This window comes from Parasteatoda tepidariorum, chromosome X1 (genome assembly GCF_043381705.1).
Source record: "Parasteatoda tepidariorum isolate YZ-2023 chromosome X1, CAS_Ptep_4.0, whole genome shotgun sequence".
NCBI classification, from domain to species: Eukaryota; Metazoa; Arthropoda; class Arachnida; order Araneae; family Theridiidae; genus Parasteatoda; species Parasteatoda tepidariorum.
Window position 1 is genome coordinate 63,071,723 of NC_092214.1, and position 8,172 is coordinate 63,079,894.

Consider the following 8,172-nt stretch of genomic DNA (forward strand, 5'->3'; position numbering starts at 1 on the left):
ATATAAATAAATATGGGATATATATTTATAAATACTAGATGTAACAAGATCTACTAGACGCCTTTTTCTAGATTCCCCTTCTACCAACACTATTGGACCCTTTCAGATTGCAGCTACCTCCTATATTTGAAAGCAAAAAATTCAATGCATATTTACTAAGGACCAGGTGTCCGTAAACTGAAATTAACTACAGTTTCCGTATTATTTTATCCCCTAGTTGTTAACTTAATAAAAAAAAATACTTCATGTATTAAATGATTAACTATTAGTTTCATATTATTTTTCACTATATACTGTAATGTCGTTTAACTAGTCCTTGAAAAAACAACCATATGTTGACATGTCTTTCCAATGTCCTCTTAAATAAATCACTAAGAGTCATGGTTAAAGCAACCTAGTTTTTATAATAACCTTTGTTTTAACCTTCCTATGGATAAATTCAAGGTGAAGAGTTTTGTTTTCCATCATGATATTCATTTAAAATGTAGTGAATAGATTTTGAGGAAAAGATTTTTCTACCTTTTTCAACTCTTTTTTGGATATATTTTTTCATTGAATGAATTTCGAATATTCCATGACTGTTTAAGATTCAAGTCACATCTAGTAATTGATAGTTTCATGATATTTTCTTTCTTTATAGATTCCTTTATATATATCGTTACGCCACATTAATATGCGTGTTTATATGATTTTCATCAAATGATTGCGTTAGAGAATGTTTTGTTTCTGGAAAGATCTAAATCGAAATTAATAACTTAGCAGCCATTATGTTTCTATGTTTTCTATTTTCATAGTTTTCCGACCCTTATTGTTTCTTATTTTCAAATTATTGTCTTTTTATGAAATCGTTTTTTTTTTCTTCATCTTTTTTTATTCAGTGACTCATATGTTTAAAGGAGAATTTTCAACTAGATCACCTCTTTAGTATTTTAAACTGAAATATTTTTAATGAATAAATTGAAATAAATAATTGATTTTTCATTAAGTTAAATTTGATGACAATTAATTTTCAAACAGTATTCCAATATTTGTGCTTCGTATTTTCAAATTATAGTTTTTTTTAAAAATAATTTTATCACTCAGTGACTCACATGCTCAAATGAGATTATTCAACTAATTCACTACCTTTGTACTTTAAAGTGAGGTATTTTCAATGAGTAAACTAAAATAAATAATTCATTTTATATTAAGTAAACTTTGAAAATAATTCTAAAATATAATAAATGAAAATGAAATTTTAAAATATTCATATTACTATATTAAATGTCAAATTAGTTTCGCCGTTGAATAACATAAAAGCATTTCTTTTCGATAAATAGTAATTTAAGGAGTTTTGTCAATAATGGTTAAAATAACATTAAAAATAGAAATATTATCTTCATTAAAAAATGTTAAACTGAATTTTATAATTTGTTTAATTTCTTCTCGAGGCAGTAATATTTCTGTGTAGCAATATTCTTTTTCTTTTAAGGTTGCAAGGTTCAAAAGGCAAAAAATGCATATTTTTCTATAACTTTTTAATATAATAAAATAATTATTTTAATCAAACTTTAAACATAGAAAAAACAGCAACATTTCAACAATATTGAATAAATTTTCCATTAAAACAAACATTTTGAAAACTCAACCGTTGAGAATTAATTTTGGTGCTCACGATAGCTTTTTATGTAAATGTATTTATGTGAATATATTTTTTTCATTAGTAAATATAACTCATGATCGAATGAGAGATTTTAAATTTTAAAAAAAATTAAAATTTTAGTTTTTCATAGAGCTGAATCCAAAAAGTAATTTTTTTTTTCGGTAAAACTTGGACCATATATTGTTTTGTAAAATAAATTGAGCTCTAAGTAAATTTCCCCCTAGAAAAAAAGTACAAAATCTTAATAAAATCAGTGAATTAGTGCATATCAACCAACTTCAAAAATAAAGTTTTAAGAAAGGACTCCCGGCCGATTAAGCTAAGGCGCATTTGGCTTTTCAATCGAAGAATTTCCGAAATTTCCTTTCTATTATTCTCCAATTGACTTTAAATTTTGGAAAATTGTTCTTTAAAAGTTGCGCTATCAATTTAATTTATTTATTTATTTATTTTTAAGCGGATTTTTCGAAATTTTGAACGTAAGAGTAATTAAGAGTAATTTTTAAAACTAATTTGGCTGTTTAACTATTAATAACCCACTTTCATCTTATACTATTTGCCTATAAATTTATGCACAATTTTAAAGAAAAACATTCCATATTGTTCTAAAATACCAACTATTAATGTTTTTCTTTTCTTTTCGTGATACATTTATTTGGTTTTGTTCTACTTTAAAATCTATGGTGCGTACTTCTATAAAATGCATTATTTTTGAGCTGAATAAATATGTTTTCTGTTTTCTTTTTTTTTTTCAGTTTAGGTTTGTTATGTATGTCCTTAAAGAAATAAAGGAACGCCAATTCGAAAATCAAAACAAATATGCACTAATAAATGCAGGTAAATCTTGTTTGATGAACAGCATTCAAACAAAAATATAAACATTCCTGTCAAAATACTAAATCCTTATCAATAAAAGTAGAAAGAAGAAAAACGTTCTCTTTATATAGAGGGGGGAAATATCCTGCGTTCAAAGGTTACATAAGAAATGACCGGATTTCAGTAGTTCAATGTGTCTGTCTGCGGCACAGTTTACCGGAAGAAGAGGTACTTCCTCTAACGGGTCACAACAGAAACTTGTCTTACATCAAATTCTTATCAACAAATAGTTCATCGCTTATTTGGCGCTTGTATTTTTTGTTTGTCAGAATTGTTCTTCGGTCAAATATTTATTTTTTAAATTAAAACAGCATTCACAAAAAATTAATTATGTATTTGAACTTCCTGAAATAATATTCACACAGATAGCTTTTTTTTAACTTTTTAATTACGCATTAAACTTATCACTAAGGCAAACGCATTTCTCTTTATTTTTGCTTTTCAGCATCCATGTCATACAGACTATAAAAATTCATAATCTCATTGCTGATTTGCTAATACCAATTTTACGCTGTTATAAATTCCGTATCGAATTACGGTAAAAAGTACCGGCACTTTGCGTGCATCATCCGTAAAATCCATTTTTACCGTAAAATGTTATACAGTAATATTTTTTTGATTAGAGTGATTCGGTGATTTTACGGCTATTATTACTGTAAAAATTACTGCATATCAGATTGTTTGTACCATAACATGTTCAGGTAAAAATGAATTTTAAGGTGAAAAGTACCCGCACATTGAGTGCCGATACTTTTCACCGGAATTTTTTACAGTATGCGCCAACAGCAAATACAAAGAAAAATCTAGGTATGTAGTGGACGGGATACTTTGTATAACCCCATTAGTTTTCGAAAAATTTCCGATGTTTCGCAAAATTTGCATTTTTTAGTACTAATAAGTGACAAATTTTTATATAATATCAAATTTGTGTACTTATGTATTTTTTAAGTACTGTTTATTTCTAAATTTTTCATGCAAATGTTTCGTTCCTTTAAAGTTGGATAAATAGTAAAAGTTCTATGTGCAGTAGCCTTTTTTACTGCTGCATTGAAAGCTTCTTTAACACTTTATACCAAAGCTACTTGCTAATCATCCTCATCTTCGATCACCTTTTCCCGTTCCACATAATGGAGTAAATTTTAAAGAACCATTTTCACAAACACTTTATGACTTTTATTTATTCAGCATTAAGTGTTTTGAACTTAAAATAAATGGGAAAAGAGGTTCAAATTTAGAGATTTGGTAACCAAGTGCAGTTAGAAACATAATGCGTGTGACTTTTATTTAAAAAAAAATTCTCCATGAACTGTTAATTTTTTTTTGTCCCTGAAGAAATTAAGTGTTCTCCATCAACTTTAGGAGATAGTAGCCTGCCAAAATCAACTCCGGAAAAATTGACAATGGCGAAAAAGGTAAAATATACTCTATATTTTTAAAAAATAATATGGTTAATTTTCTCTATAAAAAAGAGAAGCATTGAAAAATCATTTACAAATTATGAAAATCTATCAGGATATTGTTTTAAATTTTAATTCAACTTCTGGTAATTTTAAAAACCACATAACTTCATTAACATTTTATCGCATTATGAAAGTTTTATTATAAAGAGAGATTTCACGACAGATTTGAGCCTGGTTAAACCTCCCATGCTTGTTATCAATTTAATATTCTCCTTCAGCCATTTCATGAAAAACCGAAAAAACCTATTATAATAACTATTCCTAATTCTAATTAAATAGATAATCTTTTAAAATATCGTATAAGGAATATCGTACAAAGACGATACTCAAATAACATAGATTCTTACAAATAATCAACGAAAATTGTAATTTATTTTTCTGCGTGGATGTCAAAAATAATCAGAAACTTTCAAATTTCAACGTTTTTTTTTTAATTTCTGAGGATGCACTGTAAAAAAATCCAGATTAAATTATTTTATAAAGTACCGGTACTTTGGATGTATCATTCATAAAATCCACTTTTACCGTAAAATAATGAACTGTAATTTTTACAAGGATATTCATTTAATTAGAGTAATTCAGTGTAGAGATGAAATGTGGTTAAAAGGACGCTACATGTTATCACAGAATAAACTATTTGTGGTAAATTCTCTTTCACCTGCATAAGTAATTTGAAATTTAAAATGTAGAAAAAGTAAATTCAGGAAAACCTAAAGTAAACCATGAAGTCTGAAATGCTGATTGATTTTTCAAAATATGAAAACGCAAACAAATTGTGTCAAGATTATACGAATTACGCAGTTTGGTAGTAATCTTAAATTGATTTGTTGGCAATATGATATTTTGAAAATATTTTCACAGCATTTGAATTTTCGTGGTTCACTCAACACTGTAAGAAATTCCGGATCAAATTACGTTATAAAATACTGGGTGCATTATCCGTAAAATTCATTTTTACCGTAAAATATTATACCGTAATTTTTACAGTTACATTTATTTAATTAGAATAATTCTGTGATTTTACGGTACTGTTAAAATCACGGTATATCAGATTTTTTGTTCAGTAACATGTTCCGGTAAAAATGGATTTTACGGTAAAAAGTAACTGCTTTCTGAGTGTCGGTACTTTTTACCATAATTTGATTCGGAATTTTTTACAGAGTCACTTTTCTTTAAATTTTAAAATACCAATGGAGTTGAAACAGAATTCTCCGTAAAAAATTTCTCCTTTTTTTAATTTTTTTTTTAACATCATCACTGAAAAACATTTTTTTCTCTTGTTCATGGGTAAAAAGCGTAGATTTTAATTTAATCAGAAGCATGCAGCTGAATTTTATCGAATTATTCCTTCCAATGGCATGGGGCAAAACAAGGTAAGAATTATAAACGGGCTGATACCAAAAGTCAGTCACTCTTTTTGGTTTAACCTTGACCCGCTATATCCGCAACTAATTGAACCAGTTCAGGAAGATGAGTTCTTCGAGGAATCATCTTATCTTTAAAATGTTGGTATTTTAAGGAGCTTACGGGAAAGAAGAATGGAATCAAATCATTTCATACACATACTTTTTTTTATTAAGTTATTATATCGAAAATAATAAAGAGAAAATCATTTACTCGAAAAAAAATTTGAAGTTTTCCAGGTGTGTATTTAAATTTTCTCTCCTTATATATTTCCCAATAAGATCGAATACACGCAAAAAATATATTTAATCCTAGATATATTACATAACTTCCACTTAAATTATTAATTTACGTTTCTGACTTTGAATAGGAGTAGTACAACATATATGCAAAATTATTGAAAAATCATGAACATTTTAAATAATGCTTCGTAAAATTTAATCGAATTTTCTGTTGTAAAATGAAACTTGAACGCAAAAGAAATTATATGCATGCATATCACTACTAACAAATACAACACTAAATAAACTTTTAAAACTAAGTAAAAAACGACTGGCTTAAAAATGTGAAAATTTCTCTCAACAAGTAATAGTATGCCGATCATTTACACCAAATAATTGGCATATTGTATGTAAACATACTATGCTAAAAATAGTAGTACATACTAACTATGCGACTAGGTGGAGGCAATATTCAATACAAACAATAGTGTAACAATAGTGTTCAATAAAAAACAATACAATAGTGTGAGGAGCACCGAAACAAATTGAAGCGAAAATGGAACTTATTAAACAAAAATTGTAAAATAAAATTAAAAAAGGCAATCAAGCAAAAATAGACTATAAAAACTGAAAAAAGAATTACAGAATAAAATTCAAAATGTAATATATAAAGCGAGTAGCAAATTCACATGTATTTGCACATACAAGCATTTTTCAAAATTGATTTCGTGACAAGTTTGCAGATTACAAAATATAAGTAAAATATTATAGTATTAATTTTTGCTAAAATATGATAATTTTTTTATTTTACTGTGATTTTTACACAGCAACCAGTTAAGATTTTTTAGAGCACCATAGAGCTTACATATGAAATCTTTTTGGAAAAAAGGAATATCGAGTCTAAAGTATATTAAATTCCATGCATAACTTCGCATTTGAACACAATTTATGTCACATCCACTTTATAAAACGTTAATAACAGGCTTTTACTAGCTGCTTCAATTATATTTATGTTTATTCAAACATTTCCGCAACACGGAGCTTTGGAACCCACTCCAAATTTCTTTAACTTTTGAGAAGTTTATTATTTAACAGTTAACTGTTGATCGAAAAATCAACAAGATTAACAATCTTTAAATTATATTGTTAATCTTGTTCATTTTTCGATTGATTCAATTCATAATTTTCACGGGACTTGATTATTCTTTTTAATAACAATTATTTTATCAATATTTTAAATACTTCCATCAAAGAGTTTGATTACAATAAAAAAAGTTTAAAATCTTAAAGAATAAAATTCACAATTTTTTACAAATTTAAGGAACATTCCTACTAAACGTAGTTAAATCGTCCTACTTTAAATACTCCAATCAAATTCTCAATTTCAAAATGTATATTTTATATAAATTTTTGTTTTGATTAAAATTTAACAAAAAAATATTGTCGGTGCAAAGGTGGAAAATATTTTGTATTAAAATTAAAAGCTTGTCTTCAAAACATTTAAATTCTACATAGAATCTTTTATTTATAACAAAAAGAGAAGGAAGGAATAACCCTACTCTTTACCGATAAAAACCGATTTAACTTCTTAGTCTGTTTTCGAACGACATCATCAGAACAGCTTGGAGCGGACTGCAAAAGCTCCGTGTCGCGGAACTGACCCATTGAAACAATATTAATAGTTTATGTTTACCACAAATGAATTCAATGTTTAAGTTCGTTGAAAATACCTGGTGCAGATTATTTCAGATTCATTGAAGAACGAAAAGCAATTTTACCTGTTTTTGGATATTTCAATGCTTTATACAAAATGTTCATCAGGCAATCGAAGTAGCTTTCCCGCGTTCCCCTCAAATGATTCAACAGATTTCTATAGCGTTTTAATTTCTTGCTCACTTATATAATGACTTGCGTCCTCCTAATATGCATGACTTTACTTCATACTAAATGAAAAAAAATTTCTTAAATATTTATTAAGGGTAATGATTACGAAACGTCCTGTATACAGAAAAAAGGAAATTTGAAAAGGCACTTTTGCTAAAAACTGATTTAACATAATTTAAAAAAATTATAGCCACACATTCTTATTCATTTATAATTAGACAACTGCATAAAAGTGAAAAAATTCTGCCCAAGTTAATGAAATTTCAGTTAGTTAATTTGCAGTTTTTGGAGCAAGAGCCAGAAGTAGCTATAACATTCAAGGAAAATAGAAGCAGATTCCTTAATTTAAGGAACAGTTTTTAATTTAAAACTACATTGAGTTATAGATTCTAGTGTCCTCAAGGTAATAGGAGAGATTACCATGGGGCTTATCACCGATTTATTTCACTTCAAAATAAGCGAATTTAAAAAAATTTTACCAATTACCGCAGTCAACATTGGAAAAAAGTAAGAATGTAAGAGACCTACCAAGAGATATAATGATAAATTGCATAATCAGAATATAGATTAGTAGGATAATAATAATAATAATAATAAAACACTTTTTTAACAACTGGTTTTTTTTAAAAAATTACTGAAAAAATATTTAAGTCCTCCAACTTAAAAAGAAAATTCTAGGAAAATA